Source organism: Ochotona princeps, chromosome 5 (assembly GCF_030435755.1).
Source record: "Ochotona princeps isolate mOchPri1 chromosome 5, mOchPri1.hap1, whole genome shotgun sequence".
NCBI classification, from domain to species: Eukaryota; Metazoa; Chordata; class Mammalia; order Lagomorpha; family Ochotonidae; genus Ochotona; species Ochotona princeps.
In genome coordinates, this window is record NC_080836.1 from 36994625 (window position 1) to 37020765 (window position 26141).

Below are 26141 nucleotides of genomic sequence, written 5' to 3' on the forward strand. Positions count from 1 at the left end.
GAATTAATATATAGAATAAAAAAATCATGATTCATCTACTAAGAACATCAACATTTCCTAGATATATGCATGTTTAAATCCCAAACTTTTGTGTTAACAGAATGATGGGTGGACTAATGGTGGAGGCTTCATACAGTTTTGTGTCCAAAGTTCAGATCTTTAGAAAGTAATTAGATTGAATTAGGTTGTGATGGTTGGTCACTAAGTAGCAATCAGATTGCTATTTGGAGGGAAACAGCTGGATATGGAACAAGAGTGGTTTTTCTTGAGTCTGTGCTTCTGTGTTTACCTTGTGACCATGTACTTCATGAGATGTCTAAACCAACAGGGTTACTTGACCTTATTTGGACTTTGAACCCTCAAAACTATAGGTTGAAATAAATTCTCTCCTTTCTAAGTAGCTCATCTCAGTTAATTTTGCTTATGTCATGAAAATCGGAGTCATACAGTTTCTTCTTTGAAGGAGACAGTCATGTGTTTTTGGTTATATGAAGCAAAGTTGCATCATGTTAGGTGGAATCTCGATTTTGTGTTTGCTTTATTTTCTTCTCTGTTAGGGATACACTATGAAGTGTTTATATGTTGGAATTATGTCCGGGGAAGATCCTAAAATATTCTAGAAAAACAAACTGTATTTGAAGAATTGATGAAATAGGGGGAACAGCAAGTTCTGGAATCTTTCTGGAATCTTTGTAGCTAGCACTTCACTATTCATTGACTCTTCTACTTCTGCATAAACTTGTAAATACCTGTAAGAAAGCATTTTCCACTAAAAACATAGTATTGCTTTGGTTTGTAAAATAATTGAGAGATGAATTGTTACTGAACAGTTTTTTATGAGCAGTTTAGTAGAAGACTTTGAAAGCCTACAAGCTCTGATTTCATATTTTTTTCCTTCACTATCACATTATAAACAGTGATGTGCATGTGCATGCATGTGTATTGAACTCTAGGGTGGAACAGAGGATTTTAAGGAACATGTTGCACTTAGGATGAGAACTGAAAGTAGCAATAATATTTCTAAAACTTGTCCAGTCATGATGTTTCTAGAAAGTAGAACCCTTCAAATTCAGCATGTTGCCTTTAAATTCACATTTTAAACAAAGCTACAAAAAGCTTTCTGCACCATCTTTTTTTAAAGAAAATCTTTAGATTTATCCATAAAAAGTAGCTCCTTTTCATGTGTATCTCTACTATAAATATGACTTGGGCAAGAAATTCTGATTTTATTTCTTCCTTTTGTTAATTTCTTCAAGCAATTCAAATTGAAAGTGTGTTTCTTCACAAATCAGTGATACATTTATCTCATCAACTCAAAATCATAGCAATATTCTTAAGCTATTTAAAGATTGAATGCCGTTGGGATGCTCTTCTTTAAAATTCCAAGTTTCTCAGCGTAGTTGAAGTAAGCGAGGGATGGCTTTTGTCAAGCTTCCTAAAATATCATCTGCAAACTCATTTTCTCAAAAGAGACTGTACCCTATTGATTTTCTTTTAAGTAGGCTATTTGTGCCTTTCACTTGCTCTCTTGGTTCACTAACCCGCTGAAACATTGTGCTTACTGGGTGGGCAATTAACAAATGAATGAACAAGCCAGGGAGAAATTGGAAATCAGAATGTCTAGCCCAGCTTTAAAAAGTTGAGCAAGTAGCAGTTAAAAGAAAGAGCTGATGAAAATGTGAAGAACCACTCAACTATAGCCCCATCAAGGGATATTTTCCAAGGCAGCTGCACAAGCATGCCCACAGGAATACAGCAGCTCTCGCCCTGCCAACGTTTGGAAAATACATCTTCTCAGCTTCTACCTCCTGCTGCAGTTCCGTAGGGTATATTAACGGTTGGCAAATAGTAACATGCTGTGTCTGATTGCTCAGAGCATTAATTTTTTTTCCTCTAATGTTTGCATCAGGGACTATTTTTCAAAATGCTTCTAAAGGTCATGTGAAATCTTCTTGAAACTAAAATAATGAGATGCCTAGAAACACTGAGACCTTTTAAATTCATAGCCAAACACACTATCAGGTTTCTGTATATACCATTATCAAGGCAGCCTTTATTTTCTGAACATGCTCTGTCCTCCAGGAAGCAATGTACCTAAACTTGAAAGAATTCTGTACCATCACACTGAAGTTCTCAGGATACTCACCCATTAGATGCTACACTCCTCTTCCACGCCATTTCACATTTTTGAATACGACTTTATTTTTGTCACAGGAAACTTCCAGCAATTGGAAAAGAGGACTAAAATGAGGCAGAGAAAAATTCTCACCAGGGTGCTGTTAGCAATTCACACAGCATTGGCTTTAAAACACAAGTTTTAGTTGACCCCAGTCAAGAACAAAGTCATTTAATGTGCAAGACTTGATAACTAATACATTTACCGCTTACAAATTAAGACAAAATACGGGACCAGCACAGTTTCTCTTCCCTGTGGTACCAGTAGCCATGTGGGTGCGGGTTTAAGTATCAGCTGCTCTGCTGCTGATCCAGCTTTCTGCTTATGATCTGGGAGAGCGACTGAAGATGGTACCTGCACCCAAATGGGAGACCTGGAAGAAGCTCCTGGCTCTCAGCTTCGGGTCAGCTCAGCTGTTACCAAAGCGGCCATTTGGCAAGTGAAACAGCAGACAAAAAACATTCTCTCTTCATCTCTCTCTGTAAAATTTTCAACAAAATTTTAAAAAATCTTAAAAAAACAAATTAATGCAAAATCTTAATTGTAATGCATCTGTAGTTTTTAAAAGTAATAATGAACATACTTCAGATTAAAAATAATATTGTCAAAGTAATCCATTCGGAAGAGAAAATGAGAGGGTACAGAAAACCATGAAATTTTACAGTTGAAATGAATCACTGAGACAAATGTCTCTAAGCATTTATTGTTTGTGAAGAAGGAAAAATGAGTTGCATAAAACACAAGCTATTTCCCCATGGCAATTCATGTTACTCCTAAAACAAGAAACAGAGTTGTGCTCGCAACCACATAGGGGAAACCAGAAAAACAGTAGGGTTGGCAGAGTTTATCACATTCTTTATAAGACAAAAACTCTGGCCTTCCAGAGGTAAGGCAGCACTACCTATTTCTACCTCTTGATGTACTGAAAATACAGAAGGTGAAAAGCATAGGGGCAGGGTAAACAAAGGCCTCTTTGAGCCAATTAATTTAGGTTCCATTTGCCTTCATAGATGTAGTAAATCTTTGTCTCCCTAGGTATTGCTGGGAGACTTGTAGGAACTGAATATCTCTCAATATCAAGACAAATAGACCAAACAAATAGACCAAAATCTTTCTAGGAACCAGAAACTGTCCCAAAGCCCATTACATGGACAGTCTCATTTTGGTTGCTACAACTCTATGATGTACTCACATGATGAAAGAAAATACAAATCAATTTTTAAGATATTTGTAGGAATCACCTAGGTGATAGATGTTTGAGTCAGAATATTCTCCAAGTTCTGTGTCCGAATGATGTGTTTTGGATATTGATTCTATGACATGTATAATTAAGTCAATTAAATAATTATAGTATTCACAGTTTTTCAAAGTTTCTCTTTGATCAATTTCAATCTTATGCAGCTTATATTTTTAACAACTCATAAAAAGCAAATATTACTGATGAGATTTTTACTTTATCTTGACATTGGGCAATACTTGAGTGGCCTTTTTAATGTATTAGGTATTAAGCAAGGGGGTATAGTAGGAAGCAAGACAGATGCACAGAAAACAAACCATATAATGAGCAGTAAAAAAATACAAGATTATATCACCTTTCTATGTCTTAATAATATAATTTTCATGAAGTAGATGTAGAAAAAATGGTAACTTGAAAGCTAAGGAAAGAAAACAAAGTAGCTCTATACTATGAATTATGAATGCTGATTTCTAAAAACCATTGCTGTGTTTTATGTCTTTCAGGGGTTTAGACCCCAAGGCCTTATGTTGAAGATACTAATCAGAAGACATTTTAATCTAATTGTAATGTTAGGAAGTGGAGTCTTTTGGAAGGCAATTGGATCAGATTGGGTCATTAGGTTGGAGCTACCAAGCTGGAAGCCTGGTTTTTGATTTATAAGAAACCACTAAAAGGCCCAGTGGTGGTTTAGTGGCTCAAGTCCTTAACTTGCATGCTCCAGGATCCCATATGGCCTTAGTTCTAATCCCAGCTACTCCCCTTCTAGGTCCCTGCTTATGGCCTGGGAAAGCAGTAGAGGATGGCCCCAAACCTTGGACCCTACACCTGCATTAGAGACTTGAAAGAAGCTCCTGGCTCCTGTCTTTGAATCAGCTTAGCTCTGGCTGCTGAGAACACTTGGGGAATGACTCAGCAGAAACAGGATCTTTCTTCCTTTCTGTATATCTGCATTACTAATAGAAATAAGTAAACCTTTAAAAAAGAAACCACTTAGAACCCCTTTCTCCCATCATGTGATAGTGTCCTCTCTCACTTTGTGGTTCTGTCAGCAGCAGCACGCTCGACAGAAGCTGACCAGAAGTATTAACCTAATTGTGAACCATGAGGCTCAATGACCTTGGTCTAATATGAATCTACTTTGTTACAGAATCAGCCTGCCTCAGATACTTCATCACAGCTATGAAAAGCTTTCAATGAATGTTAAAGACCTCCTTCTTCAATGTTCATTATAAAAGAAGCAGTAAAAACTCTTTTGAAGGCATTTACTTTCATAAGAGATTTCACTGGGACAGTGGCTGAGTGAGCAGATAAAGAACATCTCTCTTTCATTCAAAAGAACATCTCACCAATTTTTATTTCTTATTCCTCCATGAGCCAGTAATGAAAAGGTCAAGGGAATTTTATTAAAGCTCTGCAAGACACCTACTGAAATAAGTTCCCACAGCATTTGTGAAGAAATGGTAATAAGATTAATAGACAGTGTGACCTTCCAGGAACATACTGCAGGGAATGTAATTGAAGAAGTTCTTTTTTTTTTTGTCACAGATAAGTCAGAATATTAGAATATTAGAAGGAAAAATAAAACTTCCTAATAAGCCTAAAACAAGAATGTTGAATGAGTGTTTGGCTAAATAGTTAAGATGCCTCATCAGATGCCCACATTCCCGATCTAAAACAGAGTTCAAGCCACAGGGTTCAAGTCTGCTTGCAGTTCTACCATCCTGATAATGTGCATGTTGGGAGAAAGGGGTGATGGCTCAAGTGTGTGGGTTCCAGCCATCCAGCTGAGATCTAGAGTCAGTCCCCAGATTCCTGACTTTGAATTGTGCCAGTTCCCAGATACTTCAAGTGTTTTAAAGGTGGGCCAAAAGTTGGGCCCTCCATTTCCCTCTTATTTTTCTCTTCCTTTTTTTTAAACTTATGAAAATGTGTTGTAAAAAGAGATTTATTTATTTATTTATATTGAAAAATTTACAGAGAGAAGGAGGGACATAGAGAAAGATCTCTGTCCAATGGTTCACTCCCCAAGTGGCCACAACGGCTGGAGCAAAGCCGATGCAAAGCCAGGAGCTGAGAGATTCTTCTGAGTCTTCCATGCAGGTGAGGGTCGCAGGGCTTTGGGCATCCTTAACTACTTTCTCAGGTCACAAGAAAGGAGCTGGAAGGGAAGTAGAATTGCCAGGACATCAACTTGTGCCTATATGGGATCCGGGTGCATGCAAGGCAAGAGCATTAGCCATTAGACTAATTAGGCACTGGGATCAAGTCCTTTGGGATTAATACACTTTTAATTTAATCTTTATAAATCAGCTTACTTTTAAGGATACGGAAGTGTATTTGTTTGCTGTGACTTGTTTGGTACTTTATAGGTCCTTACATAATACATGTATATGTATATGTATATGTATATGTATATGTATATGTATATGTATATGTATATGTAAATAGCCTGTGTAACACATTATGTTTTTACACTACCAAAACTTATGTACATGGCAAGTACCTCACAAGCACCTTGCAAACATGGATAAACTCCTCTCAGTTCAGTAGTTCAGAACTATCTTATAAAAATGCAATTAGAATTAGTTAAAATAAAGACTAATGAATAAAGCAAGTTATGCTTTTTCAACGACTAAGAATGGTGAATCCAACTTCTCCAAGTAATCTTTAGGCCAATTTATTCAGAATGTAAGATTGCAAAGATGAAATATTCTCATGACTTTTCATAGCATTTGGGTGCTTTCTATCCAAGATGTTTTGGACTAAGATCTTGCATTAGACTTTAATGGAACAGACTGAAAACAAAAATGAAGTTTCTCATGTTTCCGTTTATCTATCATCTATCTACCTATTTATGTATCTATCTATTTTTGAAAGGCAGAGTTATAGAGACAAATACAGAAAGGGATCTATCTGTCTGCTGGTTCATTTCACAAATATTGGAAACACGTGAAACAAACAGAAGGTAGGAGCAAAAAAAAAAACACTCCAATCTCTTGTGTTGGTGGCAGAGACTCAAATACTAGGACCGTAACTGCGACCTGTCAGGTCATTAGATGGTGGCAGAATTTGAACTGTGAAATAGCTAGAACAACAGCCTAACATTCCAGTATGGACTGCAAATGTCTGAAATGACAGTGTAATTCACTGTTCCATGTCACCCCCATCCCAGGATGTCCTATTTCAATCTAAAATAAAACCTCTTAATTTTAGCATACTGGTTATTTTTTAAATAATATTGGGGTTTTTCAGACAATGTTCAGGGTCTCATTTTGTTGTTATGGAATCTGTAGGATTTGCCCCTAAGAGTTCACTGCTTACAGTCAAATTGAAAAAAAATGTGTTTTCTTATACTTTATCTTCAAAGTAAATTTGTGTTTCAATTTTTATAAGAATAAAGCAAGTTTTATAAAGTTACACAGTGATATTTGAAATACACAAATGAGAACACATCTTAATATTTTGAATGTTCTCAGTGGTTCATCAATATCTTCCACAGCAACCTAAAACTATGGTTTCTTAAATTTATTCATTTATTTGAAAGCCAGAGGTTACATAGAGGAAGAGACAAAGAGAGATCTTTCACCTGCTGGATTGCTCTCCAGATGGCCACACTGACCAGGGCTAGACCTCGCAGACACCTGGAGCCAGGAGCTTTTGCTGATTCTCTCACCTTGGTGGCAATGGCACAGGCATATGTACCTCTTCTTTTATGAGGCAACTGGCCTGGAGCTGGATTGGAAGTGGAGCAACCAGGACATGAACTGGTGCTCGGCAGCAGCTTTACCTTTTATGCCACTGTGTGAGTCCCTGAAACTATGCTTTCAAGTGCCATTAGCAGAATTTGTTCAAAGCACAGGCAAATGATTGGGGTTTTGGTCTATGTTTGTTCATCCCTGGGAATTTTCTGTTTTTTACATGAAAAAGTACAAGAATGGATGGTACTACTAATTAATTTCATTCTCATTTATTTACTTATTTTTAAAAAAGACTTATTTGTTTGAAAGGGAGAAAGAGAGAGAGAGACCCTCCATTTGCTGGATCACTCCATGAATGGCTGGGGATAGACTAGGTCAAAGCCAAGATTTTGAAATGACATGCAGGTCTCCCACATGGATATCATGTGTGCAAGAAACGGAACCATTCCCTTCTACCACTGAAACATATTTATCAGGGAACTGCCATGGAAGTGGAGCACCCAGGGCTTTAAGCAGTGTTCATACAGAATGCTGGCATCGCATGAGGCAGGTTAATTTGTTGCATCATAAAACGACCTCCTCGTGTATTTAATTAGACCCAATGGCTTCTGGATAGAATTTCTTTACAGAGATTATCTGGAGATTCTATGCTAAATCGCAGACCTATGGGAACAACTTGTGTGTAGTATTGTTGCAGGGAATTCATGTGAAATATGGCACCAACCTCATTTGTTGTCTTACATGAAAGATGAATTTTCATGCAGACAAACTCTGGTTTGCAAAGTATGATCTATTTAATGAAACCATTAACCAACTTATTCTGCAGGGCTGTGAGCCTCCCATTCTTCCCCACCCTCCCACACACATACATATTAGGTTGAGACCTCGAAGAAGCCATGCCTTAATCCTGCCTCACTTTTTCCACTCCCCTCGCCCCCCTGCTGCAGCCTTTCACTCTTGCCAGTAGGTCCTCGATTCCCATCTACCTAGGAAGGGCTTGCTGAACCGGCCTCTACAGTCTCCTGATTTCATTCTTTTTTTGTGGATGGCAGCTCTGTGTGGGGCCCTAATGTTTTCCACCATGTAGCCTATGTAATAGTCATATCTGTCTGTCTTGGAGTCCAATCACCTCCTCATTCTGCCACCTAGCAGGAGAAGGGATGTCCATCATCAATGCCTCACTAACAAACTCCTCCTGCCCAACCTGTCCCAGCATCTCTCATCAAGGAGCCCTTAAGCCTAAATTGCCTACTCACTAGCTGTGGGGACATCAACCGGATGAGAACTGGCAGATTGATTTCATTCATATGACCATCCACAAAATCTTCTTCAAAGTACACTATCTTCCAGACTCGGCTGCTACCATACCATTGAACCCCAATGCCCCTCCTCTCCAGCCTGGTGACTCAGTCTGTTGCAGGGCAAATGAAATGAAGTAGAGGGAGATTTCCACAGAAAGGACTTAATTTACCAGATTCTGGTAAATGATAGAGACAAAATGCAAAAGAGAATGCATTGCCTGCATTAAAATCCTTTTATTAACCTTGAATTATTAATCTCCACTACAATAAACTATTCTTATTTCTATGGGAGTGAAATTTAATAACTCCTGAGATCAGCTCTTCCTCTGACTTAAAACTTTATCACTGATGCTTGATGTTATTCATAGCAATGCACATTGAATGAGGCATTTTCTGAGTGGTTATACTCACAGCTGGAAATGCAACATCACAGAGTTATATTGGTAAAAGGATGCCTTTGAAAGTCAGTTTGTCCAACCCTTGTCTGTGTGTTTGTCTCTACAAGGAAGAAAGGAATCAAAATATATTTAGTGCGCACCTCATGTCATGGCATGTACCTGTCTGAATTAACGCTCAAATCCCTCATAATAGGAGTACATGATTCCCATACATGATTATGTGTGGGAAACCGAAAGTCTGCTGAAATTAAGTAGACTAGCAATGGGTCTTCTAAAGCCGTGTTTAAAAATGGTAGTCATGATAATGCTAAAGAAAATCATAATCAAGCTTGACAAAACGAGGAGTTGATTGTATTCCAATGCTGTTGCATACCACACAGAAGAAACTGCAGAACGAATCTGGAAGCTCACCTCAGTGTACACAAAAGAATTGCTGGAGTGAGGGAATGACCAAGTCCTGCATCGTGCCAGCAGGCTCTTGATCAATGGAATGTGTGGACAAAGGGAGTTGTGGCTAAGTCTACAAATATTTGTTCCAGCATTAGGCTTTCTATCTTTGTTAAAGTTTCAAAGATTCCCAGCTCCTTCAAAAATACATTTCGCAGCCTGTAAAACTGGCAACTTCCTGGGAAAAGATGTTCACACATTTCTAGGGGCCACAGGGAAAAAAATAACATTTACAAGATTTTAAAAACGAAATACTCCAAGAAAGAAGAGGCCAATTATGCATTGTTAGGAATAAATTTGTTTAAAATTTAGTCAAAATGAAGGAAATATTAAGGGTGTCTTGGTCACTTAATCTTTAGAACTTCCATAAAAAACAACCCATATAAAAATCCTGCAAACTATCTTTGGACTATTAAATCTGAAAACTACAATTTGTTTTTTTTTTCACTTAAAAAATATTTATTTATTTTTATTGCAAAGGCAGATTTACAGAGAGGAGAGACAGAAAGATCTTCTGTCCATTGATTCACTCCCCAAGTGGCTGCAATGGTTAGAGCTAAGCTGATCCAAAGCCAGGAGCCAGGAACCTCCTCCAGGTCAAACACATGGGTGCAGGGTCCCAAGGCTTTGGGCCACCCTCTACTGTTGAAAACTACAATTTCTAATGGTCTGGCCATCATTATTTTTAAAAAGCTGATTAAGTAATTGATATATAAGCTGAGCATTATATGTGTATATGCCTGAAACACAACACCCAAATGCAAAATTCATGACAACTGTAAAGGTAGTCTCTGCAATCTACAGTTTCATTTGTGACTGTCCTTTGGTTTGGATTATTTTATATTTGGTGATGGTGTGACTCATTCAATTAAAGATAATTTCATAATCTGAATACTTCATTTAGTTTTGAAAATATGTTATTGCAAGAACTTTGTTTTATAAAGTTCAATAATTTAAGAAATGAATTTGAGAGGCAGATACACACCAAAAGAGAGAAAGAGAAGAGAAAAAGGACTCTCATCTTCTAATTAAGTTCCCAAATTTAGGCCAGACTGGAGCCAGAAACAAGGAACTCAAAGCCAGAGTTCCACCTAGGCGATACAGATTCAACTATTCTCATCATCAAGCTGCCTCCTAGAATCTGTATGAGAATGCAGTTGGAATCTGGAACCAGAGCCAGAAGTAAAACCTCTACACTACACTGTGAACAAGCCAAGCAACAGCATAAAGGCTAGGTAAAAATCTTATGTGAGAATCACATTTTTTAACAAGTGTAACTTATTTTATCAATTATTTATTTGTTTATTTACTTATTTTCATTTTGTTTGAAAGACAAAGAGACAAAAAGAGATGTTCCATCTGTGGGCTCTTCAAATGTTCATAGCAACCTAGGTTGGGCCAAGTGAAAAATGGAACCAAGAATTCTTTCTGGATCTCTCACATAGGTTGTAGGGATGTAAGTATTTAGCCATCATTTATTGATTCCAAGGGTGCACATTAACAAAAGCTGAAAGTGGATTAGCCAGGACTTGTACCATACATTGCAGTATCAGTTATGGGCAATTCTCAAGCTGGGACTTGATGTCTTCTCCCAACACCTGTCCCTGTTTCTCATATTAGTTTTTTTTAGTAACACAACCAGAGAGAGTATCTCCCTCTATATATTCATAAAATAAATTTTGATTGTTCTAAGATGAGTAAGATGAGTTTGTTCACTTGTGCTAAGTGATTCCTTTAAAGTAAACATGAAACAATACTGACAAATAATACTGACGATGCTGTCATTGGTAACTATGTGAATAGAACTGGAGGAGACAATATGAAGGGAAATAAGTAAAGCACAAAATGCCTCATCTTGTTAGTTTTCATGTGGAGAGTAAACAATTGATCTTAGAACTAGTGTAGAATAGATGTTAACAGAGGGTAAGCAGGAGATGGAGGACCAAGAGAGATGGTGAAAGGATGACCAACAAGAACAGAGGTGCAATTGGGTTGGATGACAACTGTGGCAACAATAAATTGTATATTTCAAAATAGCTACTAGAGAGAAAGTTAACTATTCCCAACACAAAGAAATAGCAAATATTTGGGATAAAGGAGAAGTCAATTACTCTGATCATTCTACAAGTATGTCTGTATTAAAATATCAATCAGTAATTAAATCCCTCCCATACAAGAAAAGCCCTAGACCAGATGGCTTCCTCTGGGAAGTGCAATAGACGGTGGAAGATCTTTCTGTCTTTTTCTGTTCTGGTTTAATTCTATGTTCCAAATAAAAGTACTGAAAAATCAAAAAAACTGCTTTTACTGTTAGTTGGTAAGGGTGTGGAAAGTTTGGATGATAGGTACCAAAATGCAGTTAGGGAATATTTAACAAAGTCTGGTGTTCTACAGCACAGTGACTAAAGTTCACAAGAATGTATTATTCCCAGCATGAAGACCTGTCAGCAAGGAGCGGGTAGACTCCAAACACAAAGAAATGGTAAGGATATTAGAAGTGTAATTGCCTAATATGATTAGTTTATAGTATATACATGTTGAAACATCACATTTCTTTCTATGAAAAAGAACCTGCTTATCCAAAAAAAAATTTTTTTTCAAGCAAAAATGTCCAGTAAAGTCCTTACATTAGCAGGAAAACAACATAGTTTATATCAGAAAACACTCTTACCAAAGAATTCAATCAGATTCTTATCTTAGCTGAATATTGTCTCTTATATACCCTACATTTCCGAGACATTCTTATGACTTAGTTAATTATCTCATTTTTCCTATGCATCATCCAATAGCCAGATTTAAATAAAATCCCCACTCCCTTATTTGAGTATGTTTTGGGCCCTTTTCTCATACCTCAGGCATACCTGGCTGGGAAGACTGCATGGGAAGCTCTGATTGTTCTGCTGTGTCTTCTTTACTACTAACTAATGATTTTCTTTCTTAGCTTACCACTGTGGTAAACATGTAGTTGCAAAGGTCTGATTGCCTGATTTGATTGATTGCCCTGAATTTGTCTCTATCCATGAGACCCAGAAATGCTATCTTTGTCATAAGGTGTTTTTCTGGCTTTATGGAAGATCTGCATCTCTTTCTGTCCATGATTATACATAGCAGCCTTTCTTGTGTCATCTTCTCACTGATTGTTTATGACTTCTGTCTCAGCTTTTGCCTTCTATATGCCAACATTTTTGCTGTCGGATTGGCCCGATAATCCAGTTGTATGGGTTATAGTTGGGATTATTTTCAAACACTGTGATTCTGGCTCATGTTTGAAGGTGCCACAGCTGGCTGTTGAAAAACAATTTCATGTGCCATGGTAGAAAGCTGGCTGGTTTCTGTTGCAGATGTCTTGTTTCTTTTTGTCCTGGGACAGCTGTATCCAAGATTTTCCCTTTAGAAATGGTTCCTGTGTGAGTGACTTACTAGATCTGAGCCATCCTTCCTATAACTTGAAGGTAAAGAGAGAATTGCTTTTGAAACACTGCCTTACATCAGATAGTCTTTTGGTGTAACTTCTTCCTCACCTTAGAAATCCTAGAAAGTACCTGTTATTAAAAAAAAAAAGCTAAAATATATGGCAGTAAAATACAAGAAATGACTTGCTGGAAATTTAGCTTGGGGTAGTTTTTAGATTCTGATAATGAAACAATGAAGTAATCCTTTATTAGCTTAGATTTTGAAATAAATATCATCTTTGTATATCCAAATCATTTGCAAGACAGAACATTATGTAAAATTATTGGGCATGCAATTATTTTTTGTTTCAAGAATATAAAATGCAAAAAGAGAAATTATTAGAGATGTTTTCTAATAATTGCTAAAATAGCTAGCATGATCTTTCTAAATATAAAGAATGAATTCATTGTTTTAATTTTCAGGCTAATCTTGGGCAAAAAAGCTCATAACTTGAATGATAAAATTATAATGATAGTTTTGCTTACTCTAGTTACAACTACTTTAAAAAACATAAACCAACAAGGTTTTATGTCAACAACAATAATTTTTTTTAATAGGATAACAAATTTCCCTAGATTTTTCAAGTGCTACAAAAAATGTCCATATAGATTTAGTACTTCAGAATATATTTATAATTTGAACAACCCATACCTAATGTCTCAAAATAATTAGTGTATAAATATAACATCTTTCAAAATAAAAAAATCAAATAATCATATTTAAATATTCATTTATAAATATTTGAGCGGCAAATTCCCTTGCTTTTCACACATGAAAACCTATATATGACCACTATCTAAATAATGAGTTGATTAAATTTTGACTTCCAGTCTCAAATTCTGTTCATGGGAAACTGCTTTAATCATTTTCTGCATTGCTAGTCTTAGATGAAATGTTTGCACTTTAGTCACTAAGGAACTATTAGTCTATATTCTTAAAAAAATATTTATGTATTTGAAAGGCAGAGTTACAGATAGGAAGAGATGGAGAAAGAAATCTTCTAGTCCCAAGGCTGCAGTGGCTGGGTTGAACCACGCCCAAGCAAGGATCTTGGAGTTTCTTTTTGCTCTCACATGTGGGTACAGTGCTTGGATCATCTTTTGCCCTTCTCCCAGGTGCATTAGCAGGGAGCTGGCTCAGAAGTGCTATAGTCAGGATTTCAACTGCTCCCGTACAGGTGTTATAGTTGGAGGTCTTACCCTGTATACCATAATGCCAGATCCATTCTTATGAACCTACCTGTAGTCAGATAACTAATGCTGGGGGAGCAAAACACAGACTGGAAAATGAGAATACAGCATACTGGTGTTGTATTTGATTAAAAATTAAGTTACTTGGTACTTACTAGGCTTTAAATGCACTTAAAGTTCTTTGTTCTTATGCACAGCTAATTCCTGCAGTCAAGTCCTCTTTTCACCATTAGTTTATTGCAAGCCGAATACCAGACCCGACGAGACATTAGGAGTCCTTTTATCCCAGCAGGGTAGGAACGGGGAGCAGCAGTGAATGGGGAAAAAATTGGAAGGGAAACATCCCCTGCCGTGGTGGCAAGGGAGGGGCTGTGGGTTGACCCCAGAGACTGGTGACTGAGATTATCTAAGCTACAAGTAGGTGGATGCGGACTAGGGGCAGGGGCTGTGAGAGATTAGGGCTGAGATTTTCAGGTAAGACACCATGAGATTACATTTCATTGGTGGATAACTGGAAAGGTGCAGATTTTGAAAGCTGTGGGAAAGCGGAAGCAGGAAGGGGCACGGAGTCCAAGATGGAATGTTTGAATCACTCCTCAGATTACTAACACATAGTTCTTTTTCTTCTTAAAGATTTATTTATTGTTATTGCAAAGGCAGATTTACAGAGAAAAGGGAGATACAGAGAGAAAGATCTTCCATCCACTTCCTCCCCAAGTGGCTGCAACAGCCAGGACTAAGGCGATCTGAAGCCAGAAGCCAGGGAGTCAGGAGTTTCTTCTGGGTCTCCCATGAAGGCGCAAGGTACCAAGACTTTGGGCCATCTTCCACTGTTTTTCCAGGCCACAAGCATGGAGCTGGGTGGAAAGTGGTACTTGCAGGACACTAACTGGTGCCCCTATCGGATCTTGGCACTTGCAAGGAGAGGATCTAGCCACTAGGTCATTGCACCAGGCCCTAACATATAGCTCTCACTCCATAATAGTTTATTAGTTTTAGTGAGTATGTAAACATATGTAAACATATGTAAACAAATGATATGTAAGCAAAGTACATGTAAACATATGTAAATAAATGATCACCAGAAATAAATATAGCAATGAAATTGTCTATTTTGATTTAGTGTATAGTTCCATAACACATAAACACAATTATTCCTCAATAGCCTTGTTTCCAATACTTTTCCTAATGAGTATATACCCTAGTGCAGGTACTAATTGCATGATGTTGAAGGAAGAACTCGAGAGAACATCAATTTGATTGTTAAGTATTACACACATCATTTCAAATTACTGCAATTCTTACGGAGGGTTAGTAGGGCATTGCGCTATTCAATGTCAAACATAAAATCTCTGATTGGGATAGCAGGTTTTTTTTAACTTCTTAGTTTGCTTATTTTTTTCTGTTATCTAATGGAGTAGCAAACAAAATGAAAAAATAAACATAAATATTCTTTCATCAATTTCAGTACTTCTGAGTCATTTTTACAGACATCTGTAATTGTTGACATAAGGACATAAGCACACAAAGAAAAACAATCAACTCAGCAATTTCAAGCAGAATGTTGATCATGGAACACATTGGTGAAGTGGCAGTATGTATTTCTCCAGCTGACAAAACCCATATGAAAATTCAAAAGGTTTTTGACTTTTACTCCTTACTAAAACTGACATTTGCCTTGTTTTGCCTAATTTACTTTTCTCTGACTCTAGGCTTTTTAATCAGGGTGAAACTATAGACATCTAGTTTTGTGTGCATCAGGAACAACATATGTGAAGCATGTGGGATTCGGGAGTAATGAACTCTGCTAGGCCAACAGCCTCTATGGCAGCCTAATTGTTCAAAGTAGTGATTTGCTCCTTAATGAAGATTCCACAATGTAATTGTGGAAAAATAATGATGACTTTAGGACAGATGGCAAAGTGGCAATATGGGGAAATCATCCCTATAATTCTGACTCTAAATCCCGGGTTTGGTGAAGGATAACATTTTGAATGACTACTCCAGGAAGTACATTTATATATCTCAAAATGACCCAATTATTATTCAATTCTTTATTCTGTTTCCTTTAAATAGCGCAATCTTGGCCTCTGGGCCTGAGAAAATGAATGACAATGTTAATCTTTAAACTAATTAAGTACTTTGAGAAATGCCAATGCACCATTATAGTCATGCCTTTGCATGGATATATTCTAAATTCTGAAGTGCAAAGGAGAAATAAAATTGAAAGTTTAGATAAATAGATTTTTAAAATTAAATTATGATTGGCTTTTCAATCAAGATTTTTCAAATTAACTGTGAATACTTACTTTTTAATCTTTATTTTATTTTATTTTATTTTATTTTATTTTATTTTATTTTATTTTATTTTATTTACAAAGTCAGATATACAGAGAGAGGAGAGACAGAGGGAAAGATCTTCCGTGAGATGATTCACTCCCCAAGTGACCGCAACGGCCGGTGCTGTGCCGATCCAAAGCCAGGAGCCAGGAACTTCCTCCAGGTCTCCCACACGGGTGCAGGGTCCCAAGGCTTTGGACCATCCTCGACTGCCTTCCCAGGCCACAAGCAGGGAGCTGGATGGGAAGTGGAGCTGCTGGGATTAGAACTGGCGCCCATATGGGATCCTGGTGCGTTCAAGGCGAGGACTTTAGCCACTAGGCCACGCCTCTGGGCCCGATTATGTTTTTCTGATGGAAGGCTTATGTTCAAATATCACCCATGAATAAGCCAATACAAGCTTCTCCGATTATAGACACATAGATACATATCTTAATTTAATAAAAAATAAATTTTTGTATTATTGCATCAAGGAAATTTTAGTGTTGCTATTAAGAAATTTATTTGCCTTTTGGCTATGCAACAGCCTTAGTGAAATATGTAAATAATTAAAAATTTTTAATGTTACTTTTAAAAATTCATCAACCAACTATTAGGGAAATTAAGCCTTGATTATTTCAGGACTTCCTCTAGTATTTATTAATTTATTCATTTGAAAGGCAGACTGAGAGTGAAAGGCAGAGACAAAGGTCTTCCACATGTTGGTTCACTTCTCAAATGTCTGTACCATCTTGGACAGGAAGCACAAAGCGAGGAGCCAGGACCGTGATCTGGGTCTTCCACATCAGCGCAAAGGACCCATGCATTGGATTCATCTGCTGCTGCTTACCAAGATGTATTGAGCAGAAGCTGAATCTGAAACAGAATAACAAAGACAGCAGAAGTCACTCCAAGCTGAGTCTCTGGTGTGGCAAGCAGTGGTTAATCCACTGGGCCCTAATGCCAGCCCTTGAAGCTGGAATTGCTAGCTTAGCACAAGAAAGATACTTAATTTTAAAAAATTATTTGTTTTTACTTGAAAGCCAGGGTTCCAGGGGTGGAGAGCAGGACAGTCAGAGGAAGAGTTCGTCTATCTGCTGGCTCATTCTTCAAATGACTGCAAAAGTCAGAGCTGGCCAAAGCCAAAGCAAGGAACCAGGAGCTTCTTCCAGGTCTTCCACTTGGCTGCAGGAGCCCAAGGACTTGGGGCATCCTGTGCTGCTTTCTCAGCCTCCATCAGGGAACTGGATGGAAGTGGAACAGGAAGTTCTCAAGCCAGTGCCATATGGGATGCTGCTGGAGAATTAACTTGCAATGCCTCTATGCTGGCTCCATGGTACTGAAATTTTACGTAGTCATTTGTGAATACCAATTCATACACAATTTTCTTCTCAAAGTGCTTTGAATACTTGTTTAATTTTTCAAAGAGGGATCTGTAAACCAAATCAAGTCGGGACTAATCAGAAGAGGTGGGGTGATATGGAATCCATTGTTTTTTATTTTTTTTATTTTTTTTAATTATTTATTATTTAACTTCAGTAATTACATTGTATTATGTGACACAGTTACATAGATACTTGGGTTCTCCCCACCCCTCCCCAAACCCTCCCACCATGGTGGATTCCTCCACCTTGTTGCATAACCACAGCTCAAGTTCAGTTGAGATTCCCCCATTGCAAGCGTATACCAAACATAGAGTCCAGCATCTTATTGTCCCGTCAAGTTCAACGGCTTCTTAGGTATACCCTCTCTGGTCTGATGACAGAGCCAGCAGAGTATCATCCCAGTCAATTGAAAGCTCCAACATACCATCAGCAAAAATTTACATCATTATGGAATTAATTGACATAGTAATGAGTAACCAATATGTTAAAAGTAAATGCGGGTTCCCAATCCATTGTTTTTTAAAGACTTCGGAGGTCCTCTTTTGCCTATGTTCCTAGAGTAGTCTTAGTGGTGTTGCACATGTATTGACGTAGCTACAACTCTTATTTTGATTTGCCACCATGACTTAGTCATTCACAATCTCCCTTTGATTCTTTTGTCTGATGATTCCTTATAACCTATTACTTTTGAGCATTGATTGCTTCATTTATTTTCGAATGACTTTTCAACACCATTAAATTCATACCAGGAACATCATGATTTACACAAATGAAGGTAAGATCTAGTAATAGAAAGACAATCAGAGGTCATAGATTTAAAATATCTGTGCCAGGTTAAAAATTAAGAATCCATTTGTTGAGCATAAGAAGGCATTGTGGGCTTTTAGCTGGGAAATGACATACTAAATTTGTATTCTCCATGAGTCACTCTATTTAGGTGGCTAAATTCACAGTACGTAAATTCATGTAGTCATAATTGAGATGGAAGAGAGAAAGAAAGATGATACTTTCAAAGAAACATTAAGAAGGTAAAGGAAGAGAGTTTTTGGAAAAAGCAGGGGAGCTTCAACACTGTTAACACATACAAAGATGTTGAGTAGAAATAAACAGAAAAGCACTCATTTTTCAATTTCACATTTTATGTCTACAGATCAATGAGACTGTCTCCACAAATTTGCCTGCCTCTTTCAAAAGATTTGACAGATTACTTAAAAAGCAGCCATATTATTTTATTGATGACAAGCTATTTCATTTTACATAAGGAGTCAAACCAGTGTACATGTTAATATTATGTCACATTTTTTGTAATATCTCTCAGATGCTAACTCACATTTGAAGAGCTAAAATAAGTGCCATGAACTCATGTGATGATTGATTTTATATAAATATGCCATTATTTTTCTTGAACGTATTTTCACTTCATTATAGTGAAATGTGGGGAGAGAATAACTTAGCCTCGTGGTATAGAGCAATCATCAAATGAGTGTTGCTCCCATGGCTGACATATTTTTCGGGAAGGCACCCTCTTCGGTCAAGAGAAACTCCTGCAGAAGGACTGGGAATCGAACCAGCAGACAGGCCTTCAACCACAAGTTCTGGGAAACATCACAGGTTTCTTTAAATTGGATGGAAAATAAACACACAGAGAATGGAACAAAATATATCCTTAATGAGTGCTAGTAATCTTATATAGTTCATTTTAAAACTAAATAAATTTACTATTTTTTACCATAATACAATTATGTAAGTATAGGGGTTTTTCCATCCATCCCCCTCACCTTGTTCCATCCCTGTACCATCTTACTGTTATTCTCCAAGTGGTTACAGTAATATACCTTAATGACAGTGACAAGTTAAACTTTCTGGTATTTGCTTGTATCATGGCATGCTAGGTTTGGATAGGGACAGAGCATCAAGTATCATGCTGTAACGATGTATATCATGTTTCATAATTGGAGTTCTCTTTTCAGGAGCAGAGATGTGTAGTATAAGGTCACTTTGTTACTTAGTAGGCTAGTCTCCATTAAATTGTTAATTTGTGAGAGCATATGTAAGCAGTTTGTAACCTACAACTATTTATTGTGTAGTTTGCCTCAGGGCTGACTTAACATTGAAGAGAATATATGATATTTATTCTTTTTGGACTGGCTTATTTCACTAAGCATGATGGTCTCCAGTTGGGACCATTTTATTGCAAACAATAGGATTTTGGTCTTTTTATGGCTGAGTAGTATTCTATAGTGTAGATGTACGTATTTATTTATTTATTCAAAACTGCAGAAATACAGGTCTTCCACTCATTGGTTTGCTCTCCAAATGGCCAGGTGGTCTGCCATGTAGGTAGCACAAGCCCAAGGCCTTGGGCCAGTCTCTGTTGCTTTCCTAGATGAATTAGCAGGTAGCTGGACTTTCATCACTGCCTATATAGGATGTGGCACTTCAGATGGCATTTTAACACATTGTCTCATAACACCAGAACTGTAAACTTGAAAATAAGCAGCTGAACGCTTCACATAGCAACAGAAATTCCATTGTTAAGATTTCACTTAACATTTCATTCTCAAATTGTACCAAGACTGTTCCTCCAAGCTTTATGTTCCCTAAACTTGTTATCCTGTTGGTCTGAAAATAGGAAGTTTATTTTTTCCTAAGACTCCAAACAAAGTGCCCTCCCCAGGGGTTTTAACATGCAAAACATGCACAATTTCTTATGCTTGATGTTCCCATTGATTATGTGATTTCCCTTCATAGCATTTATCACAATTAACCATAAACTCATTAATTTATTTGTTGACTAAAAGCTTTTCCTTTCAGTAAGCTGGGAGTTCCACAAAGGCAGAAACCATTATTGTTTCTTGCCGACCATCATTTTCTTATCAATGCTCAGTGGTGCTGGAGCAGGCAATGTCATGCAGTGGGTTAAGTCACTGATTGAGGTCCCAACAATCCCTTGACCTAAGCAGGAGTACGCATTTGATTCCAGGATGTAGTGCTTCTATTGGGACTTCTTGCTAATGCATCTTGGGAGGCAGCAGACAATGTTTCAAGTGCTGGGGAGATCGGGACAGTTTTAAGGTTTTAGCTTCAGCCTGGCCCATCCTCAGAAGTTGCCTCTCTCTGTCTCCCTTCTTTTTCTCTTTCTTGTCTCTCTCCCTCTTTTCCTTCCTCCCTCTCTCTCCCGCTCTCTCTTTCCCTTCTTATCTCTCTCTCACCCTTTGTTTCTCTCTGTTGCTTGGGAAATAAGTAAACAAATAAACACTAAAAAAAGAATTGAAAGGATGAATTAGCAGTGTTGATAAATGCTATATAATAATGTAATTAATATTTTCTACATATAAAATAAAAACATAATTTTTGTAGATAATTGAATATACTCAGATTTTTTCTTTCTCTACTCAAAGTTTCTGATTGCATTTTAGGAGCCTGCATTACTAATAAGAAGTACTTACTGGAGTGTACACCATACCTACATGTAACTAGGTAATTAAGCCTCATTTGCTGTAGGCTCCTTAATTACCAGAAAAGGTTCATTTAATAAACTAAGAGGTTCCATTAAACAGCTGTAGCTTTTTATAGTCAACCAAGGAAAGTTAGCAGGAAAGCAGGGGATTTTTACAAACTTAATTGTAATCTGGGCCATCTTGGCAATGGCAGTGTCATTATTTTCTTGCTAAAGATTTTTATCTCCACAGATGCAAATCTGACTCTCAGATGAAATAATTCACTTCACCCCAGTTTACTAAAAATTGTTCCAATTGAAATAAGCATATATTTCCAATTAGAATCGTATTCTGCCATTATGGTTTGCACACTATGCTGATGGTTCTTCCTACCTCAAGGCAATGAGGTGGAAATGCAGCTGCAGTTTGGACTGCAAAGTTGATTCTAAGAGGCTGTGGATGTAGGTGCTAGTAGAAAGCACCAGCCTGACCCACTTCTAGAGTGGAAAATGTTTGTGAACAATGCAAAGTGACTGCACAACATGAAAGCTTCCTGGGTAATTTGTTCCTTACCCTGCAGTAGTTTCCTACTGGAAGCCCTTAATATTTAGTAGTCTTGAAAATGAGCTGAGAGCTTAGCTTGTTAAGAAATGAAGATTTTCTGCACCACATCTAGATAGCTTCATGTGGTTGCTTTATCAGTCACGTTGCACAATTTGATAGAAATGTCTGTGGCTCTTAGTTTCCAGAACACTAGGCTAGAAGATTGTGTTCCAGTCCCTCGGTACACATGAAATGAGGTTGGTTCCTATGCAATTCTGCAGTCTGAGTTCACCTGACTCCTTGGTAGTCATAGAGTGTCCTTAGCTTTAACAAGGAGACTCTTTTATAATATGACTTTCTTTGTATTCTTCCTTTTGCCACTGACTTCTTTCTCCTTAATTAGGTACACTTTTTTAAAGCTCTTCATAAATGTCAAATGTCTTTTAAAACCATCCTTTATGTGCATGTACACAACAGAGAAGACAAAGGAATAGCATGCAGGCTCATCCTTGGCATCTATGTCATAAGTCACAACTTTATCCTTTTAATGAATTTTTTCAAAATCCTCAATCAAGTCCTGAAATCTACCATGAAGCTAAAGATTTCTCGGATCAAGTTAAATACATTGGCCATTTCAGTTGCTAGTTGCTTTAATACTGTTATTATTACACCTATAATATTCCATAACACTGTCTTGACTACATATGTAATACAGGTATCTCCTACCAAATAAAGGTGGGATGCAAGCCTCAGGCAAAACACCAAACAGTTATTTAGGAGAACATGATACACATGCATTCTCATGGATGAGCCATCTAACGGAGACTAGCATACCAGAAAGTGAAGATATGTTATAGTATGCATCACTAACCCCAAATAAAAGACTCCTAATGAAACTGTTAATATACCTACAAAATATGATAGTGGATTTGTACCCTTTTCTATACCTACAATGCCATGATGTATTTAAATAGCTGACTGTAATGACTATTGCCAAAGGATTATACCTCTGTAATAATATGAAGGAAATAAGCAAGGAGGAAAGGGAGGGAAAGGGGGAACCCCTGTATACACAAGGCTGCATCATGGAAAATAATAAAAATAATTAAAAAAAAAAACAAAATGGGAGCCATCCTTTACTTATTATCAGTACCTAGGATTGAACCCAGCTTAAAGTAGACCAAAAATGAAAGATTAATTAAATAAATCTTGGAATAAGGAAAACAATATACTTTCTCAAGGAAAACAATATACTTCTTCTATATTCACCTTTCTCAAGGAAAACAATATACTTCTTCTATATTCACCTTGGAAATGGCCTCTGCTCCTTTACCTCTTCGGTTAAATTTAAATTTTCAGCTGATTCACATTTTCATAATCATTCAACTGAGGAAAAAGCTAGATATAAATCGGTCTGCCTGAGAAAAAGTTTTCATTATTTGTACATCATGAATATTTCCAAAGCAAAATATATAATAGTGGAATGTATGGAACTTATAATTTTTATTGGTGGTTTGAGTAAAAGAAAATGGAGGTTTCTCAAGACCATCAGTACTTAACATAAGATGGAGCGAAGACAGCTGTGTCTTAATTCCTATTTATCTTTGTGCAAATATCACTTTATTGAATACCTCAAGTGTTTGACTTTTAATGTGCAAGGATTTCATAGTACTGATCTGCCCTTAAAGAATTTTAATAAAGCTTATTTTTCTTAACAGAATGAGATAAAATTTTGTTAAATTGGAATTGGAATGATGAGGAAAAAGCAGCAGACATTGAAAGTTTGGCAGATGTGATTGGCAAGTATCTTCAAAGGAGAAACATTGAAATTCTCAAGGGCTTTGTTACCGACAAGAAGAGTATCATTTATAATGAGGAAATCTGTATTACAAAGACTTGAAAGTAAAATTAATTTTCTAAAAAGAATTGTTCAGTTTTTAAAGATGACTATCTAAGTAAATAATCAATGTGGCTGAAAAATAAATCTAACCAGAATACTGTACTTGTTAAGTATTGCCCCAGGTTATAGCCAAAAGTTGGTTAGAAGATTTTATTTTTGAAAGTAGGGCATGTGGAGGGGTTGGGGGAAATCCCAGAGCCTATGAAACGGTGTCATAAAATGAAATAAAAAGAAAAAAAAGATACATCAAGAAAGTAATACTGACATTTCCTCCAAAAATAAAAAGAAGAGATCTTTTATTTTTTTTTTTTTGAAGAAAACATCATGATCGCTGGTCTTGATTGCTTCCTTCAGTTGTCCTCGCACCCTGTTCATCCTTTCTAACATCAACCCCCACACGTCTCAAAAGATTAACAAATATTCTGAGCCAAAATCCATGTTTAGACCTTCTTGCCCAGTGGAAACAGCACAGTGAAAGATTATCATGAATAAAAATGTTCTTAGTATTTAAAGAATTTTCTTGATGATAAAAATCCATGCTTCCAATCACTTGGTATGCGGGCTAGGCCTTGAGCCCAGCTATTCTGATGCCTTTTTCTCAAACTGTGGCTCTTGAATTTGATCTCCTTCACTCTCTGCTGACTGTGCTGATTTCCCAACTGTTGCTCCGAGCAGGTGAATGTCCTCTCTCTTTGTTGCGCTCACTCTCCCTCTCTCTCTTTACACACACACACACACACACACATACACACACACACACTAACATACCTGAAACTTTCAAGAAAAATACAGATAAGCACATGCTTATTGTATTGGCTACAAGACATTTCTTGTAATGGTGACAACCATAGGTAACAATTGAGTTTAGTGGGAAATGCTTGTTAATAACCCAAATTCTTATCTGTAGCGGATGCGCTAAAAAATTAAGATGTAGCCATATAATGGAAGATTAGGATGTCTAAACAAAGAATCAAAAGCATTAGTAGACCTAGAAAATCTGTAACCTTTTTAAAGTTGCATGGCAATACATACTGTGAGAAAGCTTATGCTTAGAAAAGAGGGATCATAAATGCATATATACACATCTTGGCTTATTTATGCATATCTTTGTTATGATTACACAGGAATTTGCTAATACTGATTATCAACTGGAATTTGAACCATGTGATTCTAAGACTTATTAACTAAAGGTTTCTTAATATAGTATTGCAACTTTAGTTAAATTGTAAATGAAAGGATATGGATGTCAGAATCTTGCCTGCATTTGGAGCTCCATCACATCCAGATGTTAGGATCTGAAACTCTCCTTTTAGTCTCATTTACAAAATCAGGTTAAAGTAGCACCTACTCAACAGTGTGTAGGAAAGAATTTTCTGACACACTATTTATTATTATTATTATTCAGTTGTAAAGTCTCACCAGACTCATTTTCCATTTTTTTTAAATTAATTAATTAATTTTTTTTATTATTGTATTGTTGTTGACAATCTTTACATAGTTAATTACAGTTAAAGGAAAAAGAAAAAAAAAAGGTTCAGGGGAATAGGAAAGTGGGCAATGCCATTATGTCCATATTATTTCCATCCTGCATCTGAGGTAAAGGGGGACATTGAGGGAGAAGCCCCACCCGGTTTCCCGCCCACCCCAAGTCCCGGATGTGGGGCATGCTCTGAGATATGTGCCCAGGTGGTGTTAATAGTTCTCTAGTTATGAATCGCTGCCCGTTTCGCTCGATGAGGTCGTCCACTGATTGATATGGTCCATCATAAAGTCTCCGTTTGCCCCATAATTTGCTGCCAACATATAGCTGAGATGAATGACTGTCCCGTTCTGTCTTCTGTCTTTCCTTGGTTAGAGTTCTGAGTCCAGCAGTTCGATTGGGGAGATCTCCAAAGATACTTTGAGGTATTCCCAGATTAGTTTTTTGTATGTTCTAGCAAGCACAGGGCCCGGCACAGTCCATCACCCCGATCAGCTGGTGGTTGCAACTGCTGGGTTGGTTCTGTTTTCAGTCCCGAGTTGCACTGGAACCAATGGGTGTTGCAGTCCAGTCTGGTTCGGCCCTTACATCAACCAGTGGGAGCTGCAGCCTAGTCGGGGCGACCCACATTAACCCCCACCAAGCCCGCCCCCCACCCTGGTTTGCCAGTATGTGTAGCAGAAGACCCGTCTGTCCCCCATCCCATTTGGCTCTGGTACCCGTTAATGGGTATTAAAGCTTAGTTCTATCTAATCAACTCAACCATCCAGCCCTCACAGATGTTGTTGAGTGCCTCTCTATCTAGTCATCCCAGCCCCCTTCCTAGTTTTCATGCCCTCCTACGGGAATAGTGATTCAGGAAAGGGGAACCCACTTTTCCCTCCCAGGTCTCTCTGTCCCAGTTTATGCACTCTTTAGGTGGTCCTGTGATTTGACTTGACAGAATTAGTCCCCAGTGCCAGCTACTGCCAGCTGATGCTGCGGCCCTGATCTAGTCCACATGCAGCGCACAGGTGTTATAGCCTTGCTTAGTCGGGTCTGTCTCTATCCCAGCCAACACTCTCCAGTGGGAGTAGCTGACCGGCGAGGGGACCAGCCCCTTAATCCCCCCGCCAGCTCTGCCCCTTCCTTCCTGGATTTCACGTGTGCTGGATGGGTGCTGCATTCATATCCA